This window comes from Dipodomys spectabilis, unplaced genomic scaffold, assembly GCF_019054845.1.
Source record: "Dipodomys spectabilis isolate Male_0828 unplaced genomic scaffold, ASM1905484v1 ptg000039l, whole genome shotgun sequence".
Classification (NCBI taxonomy): Eukaryota; Metazoa; Chordata; class Mammalia; order Rodentia; family Heteromyidae; genus Dipodomys; species Dipodomys spectabilis.
The window spans coordinates 12,413,393-12,439,319 of record NW_024870716.1 but is presented as its reverse complement, the minus strand read 5'-3'; positions in this window follow the sequence as shown (position 1 = coordinate 12,439,319).

The window sequence follows — 25,927 nt, the reverse complement described above, 5'->3', positions numbered from 1 at the left end:
TAAGAATTTAGTCGTATTTCTCTTTGTTTAGAGACCTAACATGGTCTAACTTAATGCTGCTGTGATAGAGAAACTGCCCGTGTCTTCCTCTCCTATCTAGAGCGGGAAGATCAATAAAGATGAAGAAAATAATCCTATAACCCTAGCTACTCAGGAGGCTGAGACCTGAGGATTCTGGTTTGAAGCCAGCCTGGGCAGGGAAATACATGAGCTTCTTATTTCCAATTAACTACTCAAAAAAAAAGCTGGGCATGGAGCAGTGGGCTCAAGTGGTATAGAGCTAGCTTTGAGCAAAAAAGCTCAGTGCCCAGCCCTAAGTTCAAGCCAAGGAATGGTACAGGGGGAAAAAATGGAATTAAGGATGTAGTCCTGGAGCCCTAAGTTGCATCTTTCAGGGAAGACTTGGCAAAGCTCACCATCAAAATGGGAATGAGAGGGAGGAGTCCATCTACACACCCAGGGAGGGCTGGGCTCTCCTGAGACTGCAGGAAGCAGACAGCTGAGACGAGGCCTTCTAAAGCTTGTTCTTCTGTTCTTCAGCACTGTGAGCACTGCATGCCCCTGCCTCAGCATGGAGGGTAGGCCAGTGATGAAGCCATTCACTGACTGATGGAAACACTGTCCAGCCTTCCATGGCCTCGGGACCCACACTTCTGGCTTTGCCCTTGTTGCTGAGCTCACAAGAGCTCGGTATTGGACACCATCACATTGCCTTGCTGAAACAAGCCTGGCAAGCCCATGATTGCCTTGGTGCCACTGCCCAGCCAGAGCTGGAAGAGAGGCCAGGCTGGCCATGAGAAAGAGGCAGAAAGGATGCTAAGGATTCTGGCTGGGTGTCAGGATCCAAGGAGCACAGGAACACTGGCCAAACATTGTGAGATCTTTCCAGAAAGAAGCTCCAATTGTTCTGGCTCAACCTCCTTCCTGGCACCACCACTTCCCTTGATGGTGCAGATGCTTTCTGGACGGATGGCTCTTATTAAAAGACTTTTACATGGTGATTTTTGTGTTCCAAGGATGAGTGAGCATTCCCTCACATTGCTCTGCATTTTATTAATATCACTAATTTCTTTGCTTCCTTGCATCCAATCAATCATTGCACTGCATCAACGAGCCATCAAGTCCCTCTTCCCAATCTTAGTGAAGATGTCAAATTTTAGCTGGACCTAAGTCAATTCCCATAGCATGCTGTGGGGACGGCATCCAAAGCCTCATCACACCCATGTTCTGCATTATCTCAGGCTACTTTTAGCCTATTTTGCCAGAGACATTTCTTAGAATTTTGTAAACATTAATGCCTTCCCCAGGAACTCCTACTTTTTCATAGGAGCAGAACAGATGGTTACATGATATAGTCCAATATACATGGCCAAAAAAAAATAATAATCTGAGCCTCCACTGCCCAGGTAGTGACAGCTCATTGGCTCATTCCTTTTTAATCAATGAATGAATAGAAGAATTATAGCAGAGGATTATCTGCTATAATTCTCTATCCTCTGCAATAATTCTCTATGCTTTTTTAAAATATCATTCCAGCATCCCACTGTTTTGCCTTTCCTATTAGACAGAAGTTTGAATTCTCAGTCTCTTATCTTTCTGGCCACTCTTCAAGGTACTTACACAAATCAACAGGTTGCTGGACAGCTGAGAAGCCTTCACATGGCTTCAGATGGCTAAACCTTAAGTTTAGAGAGGAGGGCAGGTTCACAATGGACTGGAGAGCAGGATCTATTGCCTGGGTTTCCCTGACTCTTGGATACCCGCTCCACTGAAAATCAGATTCAAATTATGTGAACTTAATCAAAGAAAATTATCTAGTTGATCAGGATTTTTTTTTTTTTTGGCAGTTGTGGGGCTTGAAGTCAGGGCCTGAGTACTGTCCCTGAGCTCTTTTAATCAAGGCTAGTGCTCCACCTCTTTGAGCCACAACTCCACTTCCAGTTTTCTGGTGGTTTATTGGAGATAAGAGTCTCATAGGCTTTCCTGCCTGGGCTGGCTTTGAATCACAGTGCTCAGATTTCAGTATCCTGAGTAGCTAGAATTACAGGCTTAAGACACTAGTGTCTGGTTAGCTGTTTTCTGTTTTTTGTTTTTAAAAAAAATCTTGGTTATTTAATTCATTGAACTTCACTACATATCAATACCAATGATTTTTCCCTTACCTCTGGAATTTCCCTCTAAGATTCAAGACAAATTTTTTCTCTCCTTAAGATTAAAATGCCTTTAAAATAAAGAGAAATAAAATTGCGTGTCTACTACAACTTGCAACTAAAATTCTTATTAAAGTACACCAAAAGAAAAACCTAAGCAATAAAGCCTGTGGATAGTTGGATTATGACATAACATTCTATACTGTGTATGCTGTATATATACAGTATAATGTCATATACTGTTTATACTCTGGGTATAAGTATAACATAAAGTTCAGGCCGTTTGTAAGTATTGATTAAAATTTATGAAGAAAATATGTTAAAAACCTTTGGAAAGCTGGGAGCTGCTGGATCATATCTGTAATCCTAGCTACTCAGGAGGCTGAGATCTGAGGATCAAAGTTTGAAGCTAGTCATTCAAGAAGACAAATTCATAAAACTTTTTTCTGCAGTTACCCAGCAAAAAGCTGTAGGTACAGCTGTGGCTCAAGTGGCAGAGCACCAGACTTGAACAAAAAGCTCAGAGACATTGCTCAGACCTTGAGTATTACACATACACACACACACACACACACACACACACACACACACACACACACACACACACACACACACACACACACACACACCAGTCCTGGGACTTGAATTCAGGGGCCTGGGCACTTACCATGAGTATTTTTGCTCAGGGATATCACTCTACTACTTGAGCCACAGCTCTATTTCTGGCTTTTAGGTTGTTAATTGGAGATAAGAGTCATGGACATTCCTCTCTGGTCTGGCTTCAAACCACGATTCTCAGATCTCAGCTTCCTGAGTAGTTAGGAGTATTGGCGTGAGCACCAGTTCAGTTCAGCATGACTCACAGAAGCAGGTGGGCAAGGTCTCAGGAGAAGACAGGAAGACTCTACCTTCAATGTTGGGATGAAAGAAGGCTTCAGGAGGCATTCACTGCTAAGCTTGTGCTAAGAAACACTGGAAACTAGCTTCCAGAGGAGGAAGAGGAGGAAGATGAACTTGTCCATCACAGCAGGTTCAGACAAAAGAAGTGTGGGGCTTCTGAGGAACTGAAAGAAATTCAAGACAGCAGAGATTGCAAAGGGCAGTCTGGAAGTAGAGCAGCAGAGGTGCATGTGAGCCACAGGGAAGACTTCAAGATTTCTTTTAGAGCAGAGGACTCAGTGGATGATGGTAAACATAAATCATATAGCAATTCATCATTTGTAAATATATCATATACCAATTTCCATATATCCATTTGAAAAAGAGTTAGTTCTGATTTCTGACTGTGATGAGAATAGGAATCAGAAACAGATGAAACAGAAAATGATGTTAGGGCTTATTTCAGTATCCAAGGAAGAGAGAAGAGGCCTGGAACCACAGCAACTGATGAATGGATAAGAAAAATGGGATGTACATACAACACACACACACACACACACACACACACACACACACACACACACACACACATTGCGGAGTATAATCAACCATAAAAGTTGTCTGGCCACAAACCAGTGGCTCACACCTGTAATCCTAGCTACTCAGAAGGCTGATGTCTGAGGATTGAAGTTTGAATCCAGCCGAGGCAGGAAAGCTTGTGTTAAGCAGAGCTGTGACTCAAGTGGTGGAACACTAGCCTTGAGCACAAAAGCTGAGGGATGGTACCCAGGCCCAGAGTTCAATCCCCAGGATCAATACCAAAAACGAATGGTTCCATTTTTATAAAAATAGATGGAACTGAATGGTCATTATCACGCAGAAGGAAAAAAAGGTAAGCTCAGAAAGACAATATTGCAGGTCTTTCCTGGTATGTTGGAATCCAGACTTAAAATGATGATGGTGATGATCCCATCATCATGGGATGTTGAATATAAAAGGAGTACCATCTGGAGAAGAGAATCAGCAAAAGGTAGTAAGGGTAAAGTAGATGTTGGAGGTTGAAGTGAATTGATGTATATTATGTTTACATTAATATTTATAGCTATATAAAAAATAACATAGAGAAGCTGGGCACTGATGGCACATGCTTATAATCCTGGCATTCAGGAGGCTGAGATCTGAGGATCAAGGTTCAAGGACAACCCAGGCAAGAAAATCTATAAGACTCTTATCTCTAATTAACCACCAGAAAACTGAAAGTAGAGCTGTGGTTCAAAGTGACAGAGTACCAGCCTTGAGTAAAGGAGCTCAGGGACAGTGCCCAGGCCGAGTTCAAGCTCCACAACAACAACAACAACAAAAAATTAAAAAATCACATCCAACACTGAAAAAGGGAAAAGAGAGGGATAAGGGAATATAAAAAAGGAGGTAAACTTATTCAAAGTATATTGTATACATCTATGGAATTAACTCAGTGAAACCCCTTTGTAGTAGTCATGTACGTAATAAAAATAATAAAAAGCTAATCTTTACATTATGGTCTGATATTGGTAAAAGGAAACCTATAAAACATGTAATTATGTATAGATTCATATATGTATTTCATATAAGTATATTAGATTTATGAACAGTTATTAATCTACAAGAGAAATTGTTAGCAAGGATTATCTACACATTATACACATGGTAAAGACCTAAATAACTGTAATTTTCCTCTATTTGCTGCTCAGTAGTTTTATATAATAACTATTACTTTTGTGTGTGGGAGGGAGAGAGAGAGAAAGAGAGAGAGAGAGAGAGACAGAGACAGAGAGCTGGTCCAGGGGCTTGAAATCAAGGCCTTGCCACTGTCCCTGAGCTCTTTGGCTCAAGGTTAGCACTCTACCACTTGAGCCACAGCTCCACTTCCAGATTTTTGGTAGTTAACTGGAAATTAGAGGCTCGCAGACTTTCATGCCCAGGCTGGCTTTCAACTTTGATCCACAGATCTCAGCCCCCTGAGTAGCTAGGATGACAGGTATGAGCCACCGGCACCTGGCGGCTGCTTCTTCTTCTTCTTCTTCTTAGTAGTAGTAGTAGTAGTAGTAGTAGTAGTAGTAGTAGTATCAGCAGCAGCAGCAAAAACCACTATTCTGGAAGGCACAGTGCCACTAGAATATTTTAAGATTCGCCAGAGAAGAGTTTCTGTTCTATTGCAAGGTCTACTTGCTGCCAGAATTTCTTCTTTCTGGGGAGAGGTCAGTCTAAGCCTTGTTATAGAGGGCAATGTGCATCTCAAAGACTAAAGCTAATGTATTAGTTTTGTCTAAAAACATCTTCCCAGAAACCATTCAGAGAATTGCTTGACTAATACTATGTGGCATAGCAAGCTGCTAGTATACAGTTAACCAGCACAGGGAGATAGGATTTGTAAAGACAAAGAAACTGTTAGTAAACACTATTGTTAGTAAACATTCAGTAAACACTTCCCAGCGAAGGTGCTCATGGCTCACAGCTGTCATCCTAGCTACTCAGGAGGCTGAGATCTGAGAATCATGATTAAAAGTTTACCTGGACAAGAAAGTCCATGAGACTCTTATTTCCAATTAACCACAAAAAAAAGGAAAGGAAAAGAAAGGACATACGAAATGTGAGATGGAAGAAGAAAGTTATAAATAGCAGCCACAGACCTAGGTCAACAGCTTCACATGGTTTCTTGTTTCCTATTGTTTGTGTGTATACCATTAAATGCATACATGTAAATCATCTACATTATTATTCTCTGGTTATCGTGTGTGTGTGTGTGTGTGTGTGTGTGTGTGTGCGCGTGCGCGCGCCCGTGCGCTTGAACTCAGGGCCTAGATGCTGCCCCTGAGCTTTTTTCACTCAAGGCTGGAGTTCAACCACTTCAGGCACAGATCTACTTCTTGATTTTTTGCTGGTTAATTGGAGATAAGAGCCTCACAGATATTTCCTGCCCAGGCTGGCTTTGAACTATAAATCTCAGATCTCAGCCTCCTGAATAGTTATGATTACAGCTGTGAGCCACTGATGTACAACCACAGTTGGCTTTATATGGTGATAGTTTCATCTTTTTTTTTTTTTTTTTTTTTTTTTTTTAATTTTATTTTATTTTATTTGAGAACATACTGTACAGAGGGGTTACAATTACATGGGCAGGATAATGCATACATTTCTTACCAAGCATTGCATCCTCCTCCTTTGTTTACCCTTCACCTCCCTTCCCAGCCTCCCCCCTCCCTCCCACCCAATCATACCCCCCCTCCCCCCCCCCCCACCGACATTGTAAAGCTGGTTTTGACATGACATTTTGTATTTCTCATTGTTGCAACAGGTCCACCTGAATCCTTAAACGACTTGTTTGTCCCCGTCTCCTCCACATGTTATACTGACATCAAATATAGTGAAAGCGGGGGTTACACTGTGGGGGAGGGACATACAAAGCAACAAAGAAATAATCTTATAAATGCATTAGAAACACATGCATGAAAGAAACAAAAACATTAAAATACATATTTGAGGTTTTGTTTTCCTAACATCACATTATCTGACTTTTTCCGCTTGACTCATACCTATACTAGATATTGCAAATAAGGGAAACCATGGGACCTATGTTTCTTTGGGCCTGGCTTACTTCACTTAATATAATTTTTTCCAAGCCTTTCCATTTCCTAACAAATGGGGAAATGTCATTCTTTCTGATGGAGGCATAGAATTCCATTGTGTATATATACCACATCTTCTTGATCCATTCATCTACTGAGGGGCATCTGGGTTGGTTCCATGTCTTAGCTATGGTAAATAATGCTGCAATAAACATAGTTGTGCTGGTAGCTTTAGTGTGGCCTTGTTTGTGATCATTTGGGTAAATGCCCAAAAGTGGGATTGCTGGGTCGTTGGGGAGCTCTATGTGGAGTCTTTTGAGGAACCTCCATACTGCTTTCCAAAGTGGTTGAACAAGTTTACATTCCCACCAACAATGAAGTAAGGTTCCTTTCTGTCCACATCCCCTCCAGCATCTGTTGTTGTTAGAGTTCTTGATTTTCGCTGTTCTAACTGGAGTGAGGTGATATCTCAATGTTGTTTTGATTTGCATTTCTTTTATGGCTAGGGATGTTGAACATTTCTTCATGTGTCTATTGGTCATCCTTCTTTCTTCTTCAGAGAAGCTTCTCTTTAAGTCTTTCGCCCACTTACTTATTGGGCAGTTGTTTCTTTGAGGATTTGTTGTTGGGTGGTTTAATTTTTTGAGTTCCAAGTATATTTTAGATATGAGACCCTTGTCCGTTGTATGGCTAGTAAAGATCTTCTCCCAGTCCGTGGGCTTTCTATTGATCTTGCTAGCTATGTCATTTGCCCTGCAGAAGCTCTGCAGCCTTATACAATCCCATTTGTCCAGCCTTTCTTTGATTTGTTGTGTTTCCGGGTTTCTATTCAGAAAATTTCGGCCTGAGCCAAGGAGACCCAGGGTTTCTCCTATTCCATCCTGTAATGTTTTCAGAGTGTCTGCTTTGAGTTCAAGGTCTTTGATCCATTTGGAGTTGATTCTGGTGCAGGGTGATATATAAGGATCTAGCTTTAGTTTTCTACATGTAGTTAACCAGTTTTGCCAGCACCATTTACTGAAGAGGCTGTCTGTCTTCCATTCTATTGTTTTAGCTCCCTTATCGAAGATTAGATGGCTATAGGTCTGTAGGTTCATTTCTGGGTTTTCAATTCTATTCCATTGGTCCTGAGGTCTGTTCTTATGCCAATACCAAGCTGTTTTGATTACTATGGCTTTATAGTAGAGTTTGAAATTTGGTATTGATATTCCTCCAGCAGTATTCTTTCCGTTGAGGAGCGTTTTTGCTATTCGGGGTCTTTTATTGTTCCATATGAATTTTTGGATTGCCTCTTCTATTTCCTTGAAGAATGAGGGTGGAATTTTGATAGGTATTGCGTTGAATTTGTAGATAGCCTTGGGCAGTATTGCCATTTTCACGATGTTAATCTTTCCAATCCAGGAGCATGGGAGGTTTTGCCATTTTTTAAGTTCTGTGTTGATTTCCTTTTTCAAGATTTTAAAGTTTTCATCATAGAGGTCCTTCACTTCTTTAGTTAAGTTAATTCCTAGGTATTTTATTTTTTGTGAGGCTATTACAAATGGAGTTGCTTTCCTAATTTCGGCCACACTTTTCTCATTGTTGGCATACAGAAAAGCCATTGATTTTTGGGGGTTAATTTTATAACCTGCTACTTTGCCAAAGTTTTGAATCAGCTTGAGTAATTTGGGAGTGGAGTCTATGGGATTCTTTAAATACAAGATCATGTCATCTGCAAAGAGGGAGAGTTTTATTTCTTCTTTCCCTATTTGGATCCCCTTTATGTCTGCATCTTGTCTTATTGCTGTAGCTAGGCATTCTAATACTAGATTGAAGAGAAGTGGAGAGAGCGGGCATCCTTGTCTTGTTCCTGAGTTAAGAGGAAATGGCTTTAGTTTTTCACCATTGAGTATAATGCTGGCTGTAGGTTTGTCATATACAGCCTTTATTGTATTGAGGAATGTTCCATGGATTCCTAATTTTTCCAAAACCTTCATCATAAAGGGGTGTTGGATCTTGTCAAATGCTTTTTCTGCGTCTATTGAGATAACCATGTGGTTCTTATTCTTGCTCCTGTTGATGTGATGAATAATATTAATTGATTTGCGTATATTGAACCAGCTTTGCATCCCTGAAATGAATCCTGTTTGATCGTGGTGTATGATTTTTTGGATGAATTGTTGAAGTCGATTGGCCAAAATTTTGTTGAGAAGTTTCGCATCAATGTTCATCAAAGAAATGGGTCTATAGTTCTCTTTCTTTGATGAGTCCCTACCTGGTTTTGGGATGAGGGTTATGATGGCTTCATAGAATGTGTTCGGTAGTGAGCTTTCTCTTTCAATTTCATTGAAGAGTTGGAGGAGAATTGGTGTGAGCTCTGCTTTGAAGGCCTTGTAAAATTCCGCTGTAAAACCATCTGGTCCTGGACTTTTCTTAGCTGGGAGGTCTATTATTGCTGTTTCTATTTCAATGCTTGATATGGGCCTGTTAAGATAGTTTACCTCATCTTGGTTTAGTTTTGGCATGTCAATATTTGCTAGGAAGAGGTCCATTTCTGTCAAGTTCTCAAACTTATTAGCATAAAGTTTTGAGAAGTATTCCCTTATAATGTTCTGAATCTTGCTTGTTTCCGTGGTGATGTTTCCATTCTCATCTCTGAGTTTATTAATTTGGGTGTGTTCTCTTCTTTTTCTGATAAGATTTGCTAAGGGTCTGTCAATTTTGTTAAGTTTTTCGAAGAACCAACTCTTTGTTTTGTTGATTCTTTCTATAGTTTTTTTGGATTCTAATTCATTTAATTCTGATTTAATTTTGATTATTTCTTTCCGTCTACTGGATTGGGGTTTATCTTGCTGCTCTTTTTCAAGGAGGTTTAGATGTGTCATTAAATTGTTAGTTTCAGATCTCTCCAATTTGTTGATGTAGGAGCTCAGAGCTATAAACTTGCCTCTGAGTACTGCCTTTGCTGTGTCCCAGAGGAGCTGGTATTTTGTGTGTTCATTTTTGTTGAATAGCATGAACATTTGAATTTCCTTTCTAATCTCTTCCATGACCCACTCATGATTCAGCAGTGTGTTGTTCAGCCTCCATGTGATACCGGACTTTCTTTGGTGGCTTTTGGTGTTGAGTTCTAACTTTATTCCCTTGTGGTCAGAGAGAATGCAAGGTATAACTTCAATGTTTCTGAATTTAGACAAGTTTGCTTTGTGGCCTAAAATGTGGTCTATTTTAGAAAACGTTCCATGTGCTGCTGAGAAAAACGTGTATTCTGATGCTGCTGGGTGAAATGTTCGGTAAATGTCTGTTAAGTCTAGTTGATCTATGCAGCTGTTTAGATCTGCGGTTTCTCTGTTGAGTTTTTGCCGAGTTGATCTATCTAGTGGGGAGAGTGGTGTGTTAAAATCCCCAACGATTAATGTCTTTGGATCTATATGGGATTTGAGGGAAAGTAGTGTTTCTTTGATAAATTTGGGTGCTCCATTGTTTGGCGAATAGATATTTAGAATTGTAATATCCTCCTGAAGGAGAGATCCTTTAATTAGTATGTAGCGACCTTCTTTATCTCTTTTCATGAATTTTAATTTGAAGTCTATTTTATCTGATATTAGGATTGCAACTCCCGCCTGTTTATGCGGTCCGTTTGCTTGGTAGATTTTGTTCCAGCCTTTAACATTGAAAGTGTGTTTGTTTTTATGGGCAAGATGTGACTCCTGCAGGCAGCAGATAGAAGGGTCTTGTTTTTTAATCCAACTAGACAGTCTATGTCGCTTAATTGGAGAGTTCAGTCCGTTAACATTAAGAGATAGGACTGAGAGGTATTTGGGAGTTCCTGCCATGTTATCTACCTTCTTGGGGGCTGCGAAAACTGGGTTCTTCCTATGGTTCTTGGATTCTCAGTTTGGGTGCAGTTTCTTGGCCTTTATTGCGGTCTTGTTGGTTTTCTATGTGTAGCACATCTTTAAGAATCTTTTGTAGGGCTGGTTTGGTGGAGATGTATTGTTTCAATTTTTCTTTGCTATGGAAGGTTTTTATTTGGCCTTCAGTTATGAAGGAGAGTTTAGCTGGGTACAGTATTCTTGGTTGATAGTTGTTTGTTTTTAGGGCATGGCATACATCATTCCAGGCTCTTCTTGCTTTGATTGTCTCTGCTGAGAAATCTGAGGTGATTCTAATTGGTTTCCCTTTATAAGTGATTACCCTTTTCTCCCTGACAGCTTTAAGGATCTTTTCCTTGTTCTGAGTTGATCCTGTGTGGATTATAATGTGACGGTGGGATGTCCTATTCTGGTCTGGTCTATTTGGGGTTCTAAAGGCTTCTTGTATCTGGACAGGCCTATCTTTTTGCATGTTTGGGAAGTTCTCTGCTAGGATCCTGTTAAACAAATTTCCTAGACCATTAACTTCTGTTTCTAGGTGCTCCTCTACACCCATTATCCTTAGATTAGGCCTTCTGATGGTGTCTTCCAGGTGTTGGATAGATCTATCATATTTCTTGGACTTGTCTTGGATGGTTGTATGTTCTTTCTCTATAATATCTAGGCTGTCTTCAATCCCTGAGATTCGATCTTCTGCATGGTCTAACCTGCTGTCAAGACTCTCTACTTTGTTTTTTATCTCTTTTCCTTCTAGTTGGTCAGCTTTGATGGCTTCAAGTTCTTTGTTGAAGCTCTGTTTTAGGTCTTGTATGAATTTCTTTACTTCCTTAATTTGGTGTTCAGTGTTTGTCCTCAAATCACTTAGTTGATTGGTTATGGTTTCTTTGGGCTCCCATTCCTTCTGTTGGGTTCCATTCAGCATTCCCTTTGTGGTCTCCCTGACTTCCTTCAGCTCTTTGTTAATGGATTCCATGAATGCCTTTAGTGATCTTTGTGTGTTCTCTACCTGGTCTCTCAATTCCTGTATTACTCTTTGATTAGCTTCCTCCCGTTCGTGGGATTCCTGCAGATCTCTTTGAGTGTTCTCAGCCTGCTCACGCCATTCCTCCCTTTCTCTTTGAGTATTCTCAAGTTGTTCACGCAAATCCTGTATCAGTTTTTGAGTAGCTTCCTCACGCTTATGATATTCCTGTATAAACTTCTGGGATGCCTCCTCTCTCTCCCTATCACGCTCATACAGAGTCCTTTGTACGTTGTCAAACTTTTCATTTATCATGTTTGACACCAGTGTTTGTAGCGCTGTTTGGGAACACTCCTCTGGATTATTCATTATCTGTTCTAACCCCTGATTATCAGGATTGGGAATTGAGATACCCGAATTTGCCATTTTTCTTGTGTTTTTCCGGCTTACTCTGCCCATTTGAGATGAAGATAGCACCAGTTTTGTGCTAGAACACTATCTTAAGGCAACCATCAACCAAAGTTTGCATTTGTACAGTCAATAGTCTACAGATACAATCTAGTTCAACAGATACATCTATTCGACATCAAACAACTATATGTTAAAGAACTTCGAACCGCAGAGAAGAATTTGGAAAGCCAGAAATTATTAGGGTTAGGAAGAGATGTGGGTAAAAAATAGGAATAGATTGGTGTGGGGAGGCACAGGGAGAGTTAACTATGTCCTAATCACAATGCAGGGAATAGGTTGTGTAGGATGTAAGTAGAGAGAGAGAGAAAAAGAAGAAAGGGAACGGGGAATGAAAAGAGACCAGAAAATAAAATAGAAACGTAAAAATTAATGTTATTTTAGAGATTAAAAGACCATCTATTTATATAGGAATATGAACATGTTGAGAGAAAGGGAGGGACATAGAGGAGATGAGAAAAACTTTAAAAAAAATGCTTAAAATATTGTATAGGTATTAAGTACTGCTATTAGTGAAATTAAGTCTCAGAGGTTTTGAATTGAGTAATAAGTTTGTGGATTAAGTGTGTACACAATGGGGGATAGGGTCTACTGGTTAACTACGGGTTTATCTGAGGATGTGCAGGACAAGAGTTAAGTCACATAAAGATGCACAAAGAGGAAAAGATGGAAAGGATAGGAAAGTGAGAAGAAAAGATCAGATGTTCAGTAGAGCTAGAAAAAAAAAACAAAAAGATAATTAAGAATGAAAGAAAAAGAGAAAGAAGACAAGAAAAGAAAAGAAAACACACATTCACGTATTCCTAAAATAAAAATTATAAGAGGAGAAAAAAAAAGTTAATGGAAAACAATTATTTTTTCAGAAGAGGCAAAAATTAAAGATTAATAAAAGTTTTAGAAAGGCAAAAAAATTTTTTTATATATATATAAGGTAACAAAAAACGAAAAAAAAAACAAAACAAGAAAAAGAAAAAAAGAAAAGAAGAAGAAGAAAAAAAAAGTTCTTTGATTTTTTTTTTTTTTTTTTTTGGGAGGGGTGGGAAGAGTCCTGTATCTCCCTTTTGTCTGTAACCAGAGTCTGGTTGGAGTCTCTGGTCAGCTTGAGGTCCTGTGGCTTGATTGGTTTCTTAAGTCAGTTTGTTGGAACAGGTAGGAAAATGCTCTGCTTTACCCAAGATTTTGAGATCCCCCTCCCAGGTTAGTTTACTGGGAGGGTGATCTGCTTTGAGAATCACAAAAGAGGGGGATGCAGTGATGAGGCTAGGTTCTGGGTAGAGTTGAGGCCTTTCAACGAACAGTAGCTTTTCCCTGGGGCTATTTTGTGAAAAAAAACTCACAGCACCCAGCCTGGAGCCATTCTCAGGGTGTCTGTTTTTCAATTGATTGTGGTGGCTGCTAGAGGGCGGGGCAGCCTCTGGCTCTGGTTACCCGGTGAGGAGAGCCACTCCAATGGCTGGCGCCTGAGCTGGGTGACTTTTCCCTGGATGGAACTGAGTCTATGAGGTCACTTCGCCGTTAAGTTCTTGTGACCTGCTAAATGACTCGTTTTATTCCAAGGCCTGAGCTGGAGCTAGCCGCTCCTCCGAGCTTTGTCGGTATCCAAGATGGAGATCACCGGTGCTGGGGGGGGAGGGGTGGCCTTCCCTCCTCTGCTCCCAGAGGAGTGAGGAAGTGGGGCTTCTACTCACGCGGAGTCTTGGATCCCGGGTCGTCTCTGGTATGCAAAGTGCAGGATGAAGTTGTCCGCTCCTTGTCGGTTCTTGCTGGTGTTGAGTAGAATCCGCTAGTCCGCTGCGTCTGGCTCCTTCGTCCCGGACTGCGTCTCAGGTATGCCTCCGCGGCGGTGGTCGCCGCTGCGACCCTGCCGCCGCAGCGGCAGCTGCTCAGATGTGTCTGCTTGGCTTCCCCTCTCTTGACTAACTCTCTGTCCTGTGATGGCACACTTGGTGTGATTCTCTGGCTTGGGACTGTTCACTGGAACTCTGAAACTGTTTTCTATGCAAGAGCTTGTTCAGATTCCAGCTTCTCCTCCGCCATCTTCCCGGAACTCTCCGATAGTTTCATCTTTTATCCTCCATCTGTCCTTAATCATGAACACCTCCTAAGTGATCACGCTATGATCATGGACAAAAGGAACATTGAAATCCTCACTTCCTTTAGCTAAAAAACAACAGAAGCAAACTAGAACAAGTTTTGAAGTTTCTCTAACAGAATTAGAGATCTAAATCAACATGTTGTGCTTCCTTCCTAAGATTCATCTAAATCCCCAAATATGAAATTGAAAATCATCTTCCTCTCAGCCCATTCCCTTCATCCTGCCTTATTCTTTTTAAAATGTTACTGGTTCCAGGACCTGGAAGGTTCAGAAAACCATTTGCTTATTGTGCTAGCCAGCTTTTTTATTACTGTAACAGATACAAAGTTAATGTTCTAATAAGGAGGAATGGAGTATTGTAGATCACAGTTTGGGGACATTCAATCCACATTCGGTTGACCTCAGTTTTTGCTTTTGGTTCTGTAGTGAGGCAGCACATAGTGAAGAGGATGAATGGTGGAGCTAAGCCATGCACTTCATACATCAGATGTGAAAGGAAAGAGAGCAAGAAACCAAGTCAACGTCTTCCCCTTCAAAGACCTACCCAATAACCCAAAGACCTCACACTAGGCTCCACCTCTTCAAGGTTCCACCAGTTCCCAAGGCACCATTCTGGGAACAAGCTTTAACACATGGGTGTTTTGGGGCAATTCCAGATAACAAAGTCTAAAGCTAGAGCACTAGGATACCAGGAGATGGCCACAGACACATTGTTTTGTCTCCAGAGCTGACCTCCAGCACCCTGGCAAAGCATGTCTGATAATGGGAGATCCCCTTTATTTCTGTGGACAAAATTTTTCTCTCCAAAGTTATTGATATTGTTGACAGAGTACAATTTATAAAGTCACTGCTCAGGAGGAAAGTTGCTAAAGACAAATAGTACTTGATGGCAGGATCATTTGATTCAGAATGAGAGAGATGCATTCTTTGTAAATAAGAAAAGGCACTTTCACCTAACTGGCACTTCCAAGTCTTTTAAATAAGTCTCATTTGCAAAATCTCCTTCTAGTGTACATTTCTGAAATGACACTTTTTAAGTGTTACTATGTCTTTGTCATATATCTATTATTTTAATTTACTTTCAGTGTCTTTTAGTTTAGCAGTTCTTAGATTCTTTCTGATCTCCTTAAACCTATTGATCTGACATTGGAAAGGAAACTGGAAATTCATTACTTGCATGTACTGGAGGAAAAACCAGTACTTCTTGATTCTGGAGCTTGATGCTCATAAGCAGACAGGCAGGAAGGGAAAGCACGTTCTAACAGACTGGAGCCCCACAGGTTGGCTGGAAACCTTTGTCTGCTCTCTGTTATTAGGACATCCTGCAGAAGCTGGGACCTTTGACAGGTGTCAGTGGTGTAAGCCTGCAATCCTAGGTACCCAGGAGGTAGAGACAGGAAAGATCACAATTTCTGGCCAGCTCAGGCAAAGAGTCAGGAGACCTCATCTCTCTAGAGGCTGTGTATGGTGGTCATGCTATCCACTCCAGCTATGGTATGAGACATACATTAGAAGATCATGGATCCAAGCTGAACCCCAGGGGAAAAGTTTTTGAGACTCTATCTCAAAAACAAACAGAACAAAGCAGGGGAGGTTGGAAATAAGGCTTATCCATAGAGGGCCTCCCTAGCATCATGAAGCCCTAAGTTCAAACCTCAGTACTGAAAGAAAAGAAAAAGAAAACAACCCTGGGGCCTTTTATTGTTGGTCATGGGGCTTGGTCTGGGCCTGGGTGCTGTCCCTCATCTTACTTCAGCTCAGCTACAGTGCCACTTGCGGTTTCTGGTGGTTAATTGGAGATAAGCATCTCACAGACTTTCCTGCCCAGGCTGGCTTTGATCCGTGATCCTCAGATCTCAGCCTCCTGAGTAGCTAGGATTACAGGTGTGAGCGACCAGCCCTGGGGCCTTTTTAATGGAGTTAAATGCACTGTCTTCAGAAAATCTAAGGGAAGAAAGGCTGATGGCAATAAAGCATATTTAGATCCAGATACTGCCTCAAGCCAAGGAGGTGGTCAGCCCGTGAAGTGACCAGATTCCAGATGACCATCCCAACACCATCCACTGACACTTCCTACCCAGCCAAAAGTACACAGGAAAACTCAGACCAACCAAAGAACACTTGCAGAGCTGTCAAAAACAAGCTGGGACCAGCATGGCATGCAACTCCAAAGAGCCACCTGCTATACTGAACCTCAATTTAAGTAGACTTGCTTCCCCAGCTCTGGTTGGGTGTAAAGGATTTTCTCCTCCTTCCCCTCCCTCTTGCCCTCTCCAGCATTCATTCTGAAGTTAAAAGTAAGCCGGGTGCCTGTCATCCTAGCTACTTGGGAAGCTGAGATCTGAGGATCATGGTTCAAAGCCAGCCCAGGCAGGAAAGTCCATGAGACTCTTATCTCCAATAAACCACCAGAAAATCAGAAATGGTGCTGTGGTTCAAGTGGTAGAGTGCTCGCCTTGAGCTGAACTGCTGAGGGATAGTGCCGAGGCCCAGAGTACAAGCCCCCTGACTGACCAAAAAAAAAAAAAAAAAGTTAAAAGTACTGGCTGTCTGCTGGGGCTCATACTTGTCCTAGCTATTCAGGAGGCTGAGATCTAAGAATCAAGATTCAAAGCCAGCCCAGGCAGGAGGAACATCTGAGAATTTCTTATCTCCAATTAGCCTCCAAAACAACAGTAATAACAACAACAAAACAACCAAACAAATGAAGTGGGATGTGTGGTTCAAGCGCTAGCCTTGAGCTAAAAAGCACAAGGGCAGTGCCCAGGCCCTGATTTCAAGCTCCAAGACAAGCACACACACACACACACACACACACACACACACACACACACACACACACACACACACACACACACACACACACACACATACACACACACACACACACACACACACACACACACACACACACACAGAGTATCTATGAGCCTGACACAACAATGATTTAGGGAATGGCTCCATACACATGACAATTATAAGCTATAAAATTGTCCCAGTGCTCTACATATCTTTTTTCATTTAATTCCCCCATCCCACTCATATTAAACCCCTAGATAGGGAAACACAAGGAGCTATATAAACCATCCAGAAAGCACAAAGCTCACAAAGGGCAGAGCCAGGATTGAAACACAAACGCCTTCATTCTAAATCCATGTGTTTATCCATTATGTTACTGTCTCTTAGACAGCTACTTGATTGTAACTATGTCTGTCACTAAAACCCTGAAACAGTGCAAGATTCAAAACAAAAAAATCTAACAAAGTGTATCTTGTATACTTACTAAAAATAGAAGAGCAGTTAATAGATTTTAAACAAAATTTCCAGGACAAAGTTGTTAAAGCAGACTTTTCAAAATGCCAGATCATCATTTCAATCAAAACCAAGATAAACGCATGTCAAAGATCTTATTTAATGCATGGATTAATGAAGAACCCTATTAAAGATATTAAAGCTGGTTCCAAAGAGAAGCAGATTTACAGATGTTAATATTCATTATAGGACAAATGCATCCATAACCCCATGAACAGGAGACATTTACTTTGCTATAGACAAGGAACATTTACACTCTCATCATTGTTCTACAAAAGTAAACCTTATCACTTTGGACTTGTAAAAGGTCTTGTCAGAGAGAATCAGGTGTGTCCACCCCACAGAGTGACAGGACTCCTGGGAATCTTCTTGACCATGAATTCAATGGAAATTTTGTGATCTTTCTGCTGGTTTTCAAAGCTTTCACAACCTTTCTTGACATTGAGATACTATGTCTACTCTGAATTAAGACAAGCCATTCATAAAACATAAAAATACAGTTACTCACAGCTGTATTGTAGTTGTCAGTTCTCCACAGACATTTCTATAATTCTACTCAAGTAGAACATTGGGTAATTAAAATATGACAAATAATAATAAGTTGACAGTAATTTTATTTTTCAGTTTTAGTTGATAACAGTATTCTGGGAGCATTGCTAAACAATAAAGTTTTATTAGAAAAATGTTGAAAACAGCTGAACAAAAGAAAGAATGAATTAAGAGCTGAGAAATAAGAATTGAGCTGGGTGCTGATGGCTTGTGCTAGTAATTGTAGCTATTCAGGAGGCTGAGATCTGAGGATCATGGTTCAAAGTCAGCCTGGACAGGAAAAATAGTCCATGAGACTCTTATCTTCAATTAACTACAGAATTCTAGAAGTGCAGCTGTGGCTCAAGTGTTAGAGTGTTAACCTTGAGCACAAAGTGGCTCAGGGACAACACTCAGGCCTAGAGTTCAAGCCCCACAACTGGAAAAAAAAAGTCTCACACATAAAAAGAAAAAAAGAAACACAAAAGCCTGCCATGCACCTGTGGTTCACACCTGTAATACTAGCTATTCAGGAGGCTGAGATCTAAGGACCATGGTTTGAAGCCAGTCTGGGCAGGAAAATCCATGAGACTCTTATCTCCAATTACCGGAAGTAGCACTGTGGCTCAAATGGTAGAGCAAAAAAGCTCAGAGACAGTATTCAGGCCCTGAGCTCAAGCCCCAGGACCAGCAAAAATAAATAGATAGCTAGATAATTCATTCATTAGTTAATAAGGAAACCCAGAAGAAATCTTTCCTTGCATCTCTTTCACACTGACACCTCTGAGATACACAAAGAAGCTAAACAGGTGGCTGCGTCACTTGTGGTGAGATGTGACCTGTTATGTTTTGCGGTGACACTGCTTTCATAGGGAGACTGAAAAACTAAAGGAAAAACTACCCCATAACACTGTATTTATAAGGCATGGGGCAGAAACAAGCATGACCCTGAGTTTTAACTGCCTCCTCTGTTCATCCCCTCATCAGCTGGTGAGCTCTGTAAGGACTGCAGATCCACCTCTATGGTATAGTAAGAACGGGGGAGGGAGTGTGGCTCGGTACATGTGCAGAATGAGTAGATGAAAATCAAGTTCTCTGTGGAATCTCAACCTGGTGGCTTAAAGACTAGCTAGATGCAAGCTGGCCTGAGACTTCAGAGACAATGTTCATAAGTTCAAACATTTGGAGCTTCCATAAATGGAAGCTGTCTCTACTAGAGACACACTGGAGGCCATAATGTAAAAGATAGTAGCATGTCTAAGAAGCAGTTAGAGCCAAATAGGGTCCCAGATTCAGAAATGCCCAAGTTCAGAAAGTCTCTTATAAATATGGCTGCAGGAAATGGCCACTGTGATGGCAACCAAAGAAAAGTTTCCCCTCTGTCCTCTTAAGAACACTGTGTGATGCCATCTGCAGTATAGAATCCACTTGTGGGGCTGGGAAGGTGGCTCAGTGGTAGAGTGCTTGCCTTGCATGCATGAGGCCCTGGGTTCGATTCCTCAGTACCACATAAGCAGAAGCTGGAAGAGGCGCTGTGGCTCAAGTGGTAGAGTGCTAGCCTTGAGCTGAAGAGCTGAGGGACAGCGCCCAGGCCCAGAGTTCAGGCCCCATGACCCACAAAAAAAAAAAAAAAAAGAATCCACTTGTGAGTTTGAAAATAGGAGGACACAAAATAGGAGGACACAAACAAGTCACTGGCTGATGTGTAGATAATTTGCTTCTTATTACATCCTCTAACTGAAGGGAAGTATATTAAAGCTGAGCCTGCACTGTATCCTCTGTATTGGCCAGTTCAGACTTTCCTCTAGTGAAGACTTGACACCTTTTCATTAAACAAAAGCATTATCAGTCCAGATTTTAGTTAAAACTCAGAGGCGGTTTTCCATCAGTCGGCTTCATTCAGTCTCTGCTATCTCTAAGAACTCAATGCATCAACATGAAAGTCGTCACTCCCACAGTACACAGCAGCCTGGCTCCACTTCTATCACCATCAGTATGAAAACACTGAGGTCAACTTTTTGTGTGTGTGCCAGCATTGGGGTTTGAACTCAGGGCCTGAGAACTGTCACTGTTCCTTAGCTTTTTCACTCAAGACTAGTGTTCTACAATTTGAGCCATAGCTCTATTCACAGATTTTTGCTGGTTACTTGGAGATCAGTGTCTTACAGACTTTCTTGACAAGGCTGGCTTGTCAAGGGGCTCAGATCTCAGCCCCTGAGGAGCTAGGGTTACAGTGCTGAGTCACTGGCTGGTGCTGGCAGAAATCCTTTCTACTCTGTGTCCTTTCTAAGTCTTATGCCGTACTCTTCTTTTCTCTTCACTTGCATTGCAATTCTTGCTGTTAACAGGGAACTTTAGACCAATTAAATCAAAGGGTTTAATTGAGTGCAGAACTACTTGTGATCAGCAGCCAGACAAGAATGTAAGAACTCCACTCCACAACAAGACCAGTGGCTGGATACAGGAACAAATAAAGAAATTATTAGGTTGGCTCAGCATTTGAGCGCCTGCTAATCGAGCATAATTATGACCCTAAGTTTAAGCCCCAACCCTAGTGCTTAAAAAAAGATCTAAGTTAAGTGCCAGTGGCTCATACTTGTAATCCTAGCTACTCAGTGCTGAAGTCTGAGCATCTTGGTTCAGGGCTAGCCTAGGCAGGAGTCTGTAAGATACTTATCTCTAATTAATCATATATACACACACACACACACACACACACACAAAACACACATACATACAAACCACCCTCAGAAATAGAGCAATGGTTCAAATGGTAGAGCACTAGCCTTAAGGAAAAAAAAAAATACTCAGGGAAGCATCAGGCCCTTAGTTAAACTCCTAGGACCAGTGGCAAAACATCATCAAAAACCCTACATTTGCACTTGAAGCATATTTTCATTTGCAGTTTAAATGTCTCTGGTTATGACATCAGTATTTTGGTGATTATCTGGGTGACACATACCATCAAACACCAGAGTCTCACGTTGACTGGCTGACGTTGACACCGAGTTCAGCTGTGGCTCAGCAGCTCACCCACAGCCAAGTCTCAAGTGACAGGATTAGAATCTGATAATGGCTTCCACTTTGTTCTTCCACTGAAACCTAATTCTTCTCCCTACGGTTAACCCCCATTTCAAGTAAGGTACTCACAGGAAGAGCAATTTGTTTGTAAATTGGTCCAGCTTCGTTAAATTTCATCTGATTACACCAACATACTGAGAATATGAAAACTATATACCTAAGGTTCACTATATGAAGAATGTTGTAGTAGGTACCATGAAGATGGCACAGAAAGGAGAATGGGAAGTACCACAGTGCAATCAGTTTGATAATCAGTTCTTTTTGGCATTACTAGGGTTTTGAACTCCAGGCTTTGTATTGATAGGCATGTACTCTCCAGTTCCCACCTTCTCCCCTTTTTTTTGCCTTGGTTATTTTTGAGCTAGGATCTTGCTTCCTGCTTGAGCATGTGCTCAGATCAAGATCTTCCTATTTTTCACTTCTTCTCAGAGCTGGAGTGACAGAGCCACCATTTACAGCTTCTTCTTGCTGAGATGGAGTCTCACAAGCTTTGCTGCCCAGGCTGGTCTAGAAGTACACACAGCCTCACAAATAGCTAGGATCAAAGTCATGGACTACGGTATAGAAGTCCAGTTATTTTCTCTATTCATTTTTTTGTTTTTGTTTTTTTTTGAACAGGTTTGAACATGAGGCATGGGCACAGTCCCTGAGCTTTTTTTTTTTTTCCTCAAAGCTAGTACTCTACCACCTGAGCCACAGCTCAGGCTTTGGTGGTTAATTGGAGACAGAGTCTCATAGACTTTCCTGCCCTGGCTGGCTTTAAACTATGATCGTCAGATCTCAGCCTCCGGAGTAGTTAGGATTACGGGCATGAGCCACCAGTGCCAGTTATTTTCTGTGTCCCTGATGAAGAAATAAAGGCTTGGATGGTTCAGTAACTGGCCTGGATTTCCATTGTTGGTAAACACAGAGCCTGGAGCATCATGTCACACTCAGCACTGTCTCTGGCTCCTGGGTCTTCTTTCCCACCAAACCGTGGCTTTCATTTTCTCACAGCTCACAACTGTGTTAGGAAGATGAAACATAAAACATCAATTAACATGAGAACCCAGGATGCCCTGTGGGTGTTCACTGATCAAACAGATGCCACTTAAGCTTAGGGTAAAATTCAGATGGAAAGATGCCACGTCATGCTTGTTAAAACTACAACTTGATCCGATTTGAGGCTAGATGACTGGTTTGGGCAATGAATAAAGTCTGACACAAAATATAATTGTAAATAGAAACAATGTCTTGACAATTGTATTAAAAGGAAGTAATGTAACATATCCCAGCATGGATTAAGAAGTTCACCTTTCTGCAACAACCAGAAGACTGATGAGCAGCTGGGGATCGGTGGCTCATGCCTGTAATCCTAGCTACTCAGGAGGCTGAGATCTGAGGATTGTGGTTCAAAACCCGGGGGGGGGGGGGGGGGGCGGAAGGGGGTGGGCTGGGAAGTTGACTCATAGAGTGTTTGCCTTGCAGGCATGAGGCCCTGGGTTTGATTCCTCAGCACCACATAAGCAGAAAAAAGCCAGAAGTGGCACTGTGGCTCAAGTGGTAGAGGGCTACCCTTGAGCTGAATAGCTGAGGGACAGCGCCCAGGCCCAGAGTTCAGTCCCCACAATCGACAAAAAAAAAAAAAAAAAAGCCAGTCTGGGCAGGAATGTCTCCAATTAACCACCAGAAAACCGAAAGTGGAGCTGTGTCTCAAGTGGTAGAGCACTTGCCTTGAGCTGAGTTCAGGCCCCACAACTGACCAAAAAAAAAAGACTGATGAGCAGGTTATTAGAGCTGGGCTCATTTTTCTCCATAATGCATTAAGTTGCTTTTTTTCAGAGCAGATGAGGTATCTTCTGCCTTATAACAAGAAGGTGCCACACATGTGGTCAGGGGAAGAAGTGTTTGGATGAAAGTAACAGAAAAGCTTTTATAAACTATGAAGGTGACATAAAGCTGTGAAGGAAAATTGACAGATAAAAGGCCTAGCCTCAGTTCTTTAGAGTAAACAAAAATGACAACTATACAATTATATTACAGCACATGATACCTGCATTCCTGACAAAGATAGCAGAGATAAGTTAGAGGTCAGCTCTTCATAGACCACTATTGTATTGGGACTATCCAAACCTTCAGTTCCAACACACTTTCTTTCTTTCTTTCTTTTTTCATTCATTCATTCTTTCTTTCTTTTCAGTCATGGGGCTTGAACTCAGGGCCTGGTGCTGTCCTTGAGCTTTTTTGCTCAAGGCTAGGGCTGTACCATGTTGAGCCACAGTGCCACTTCCAGTTTTCTGGTGGTAACTTGGAGATAAGAGTCTCACAGACTTTCCTCCATGTTGCTAAGTTCCAAGTAAGAAATACATGGCGTTTTCAGGGAAGCAGAATTTATGCAACTTTTAGTATATATCAGAAGCAATTTTCAAAGATGCACAAACATCCACACATAAAATGGGCTGTCTAGGAGGAGAGCAATTTCTGTCACTGGTGTTGTTCAGCATAAATATGTGACTACTTTGCAGGAGGGAGGGGTATATTAGAACTCTTCATTATAACAGAGAACTCAAGCTAGTTCACAAAAATATTAGCATATCAATCATAGCAAATGTTTCTGGAGACTTTGGGATGTATCAGGCACTAGTTGTTCCAAGTTCTGAGGATCCAAGCTAACAAAATAGAAAGCACATTTGCATATTCCTGATCTCGCAGAAAATCCATTCCAATGAAGTAACAGTACAGTCTGCACGATGCCCGAGGAAAAGCACCAGCAGTGGGGCTGAAAGGAGAGCTGAAGCTTAAAGGCCAGGCTGGCCTCCAACTGGAAAGCAGACAGAAGGCACTGCTGTGTGATTGTAGGGAGACATCAAGCAGACATCAAGCCGGATGCTGGGCGGCTCAGAGACAAAGGATGGATGTAAAGAATATTAGATCAGGATGGTGCTGAAAGACGCCACACGAGGCAGGCTGAAACACTTACGGAAGGTGTGCTGTGGAAATGGAGCTGAGCTCAGACCTGAAGGATGAGAGGTGAAATCCTAAGGGCTAGGGCAGCACTAGTAACAAGCACCAGGAGTTTTTTGTATGTTGCTTTCCATGCCAGTGTGATAAGCCTTATTAAACGTCGCCATCTTCGCGTTTAGTCTTAGTCTCTGTAACTCCATTTTGCTTTTGAGACTCCATCTTAAAAAAAGGACTGCACCCCTACCCATGAGACTAGTTACTATTGACATTTAAAGATACATGTAGCCACTCTTCCACTTATGTTCCTAGGTAACAATCATAGAGACCATCCTAGAAACCTGTCACGCTGCCCTCACTCAATGCCTGCTCATAGAATTGTCTATACGCTTCTGTAACGTCCCCCTTGGCTTACATCTTCAGGAAAGAACTGTCAGGAGGGGCTGGGAAGGAGGCTCAGTGGAAAAGCGCTTGCCTTGCTTGTGTGGGGCTCTAGGGTTTGATTCCTCAGCACCATATAAACAGAAAAAGCCAGAAGTGATGCTGTGGCTCAAGTGGTAGAGCTCTAGCCTTGAGCTGAATAGCTGAGGGACAGCGCCCAGGCCCAGAGTTCAGGCCCCATGACCAAAAAAAAAAAAAGAACTGTTAGGAAATTTCCACCCCTGAGCAAACAAGGATGTAAATTGTTGCTTAAAAAATGGCCCTAGCTGGGATGGGAAGGTGGCTCAGTGGTAGAGCATTTGCCTTGCATGCCAGAGGCCCTGGGTTCGATTCCTCAGCACCACATAAGCAGAAAGAAAAAAGCCGGAAGTGGCGCTGGGGCTCAAGTGGTAGAGCGCTAGCCTTGAGCTGAAGAGCTGAGGGACAGCGCCCAGGCCCAGAGTTCAGGCCCACGACCGTACCCACCCCCCCCCCCCCAAAAAAAAATGGCCCTAGCTAGGAGTGAGTGGCTCACACCTGAAATCCTAGCTACTCAGAAGACTGAGATCTGAGGATCTTGGTTCAAAGCCAGCCCATGCAGGAAAGTCCATGCGACTCTTATCTCCAATAAACCACCAGAAAACCGGAAGTAGTTCTGTGGCTCAAGTGGTAGCACTCTCACCTTGAGCTGAAGAGCTCAGGGAGAGTGCCCAGGCCCAGAGTTCAAGCCCCATGACTGACAAAAAAAAAAAAGACAGCCCGGGGCTGGGAAGGTGGCTCAGTGGTAGAGTGCTTGCCTTGCATGCATGAGGCCCTGGGTTCGATTCCTCAGCACCACATAAGCAAAAAGAAAAAAGCTGGAAGTGGCACTGTGGCTCAAGTGGTAGAGCACTAGCCTTGAGCTGAAGAGCTGAGGGACAGTGCCCAGGCCCAGAGTTCAGGCCCCACGACTGGACCCCCCACAAAAAATAAGATAGCCCTAAAAGAGGACTCAGGACTACACTTTTGGGCATCCAAATGCCCAGTGTAGTTCCAGCCAGTAATAAAGACTTTCTATTGGCTGTACTCTATGCCTTGTGTGGTCTCTCCTGATGGTCTTCCCTACAACACCGTCATAGGACTTGAACTCAGGGTATGGGCACTGTCCCTGAGCTCTTTTGCTCAAGACTAGTGCTCTACCACTTGAGCCACACCTCCATTGCTGACTTTTTGCTAGTCAAGTCTCATGGACTTTCCTGCCCAGGCTGGCTTCAAACAACAGTCCTCAGCTCTCAGACTCCCAAGTAGCTAGGATCACAGATATGAGCCACTGGTGCCTACCTCGAGAGTTTGTTTTTGCTGAGTAAATGGGGAAAACATGGAAGAATGACCTAATCTGAGATTCTTTTTTTGTCAGTCTTGGGGTTTGAACTCTGGGGCCTGGATGCTATCCCTTGAGCTAAAGCTCAAGGCTAGCACTCTACCACTTAGAGCCAGACCACTACATCCAGTTTTCTGTTAATTGGAGTTAAGAGTTTCACATGCTTTCCTGCCCAGGCTTTGAACCATAATCCTCAGATCTCATTTTCCTAAGTAGCTAGGATTACAGGCCTGAGCCACTGTTGTGAGCACCTGACAGAGATTCATTTTGACTG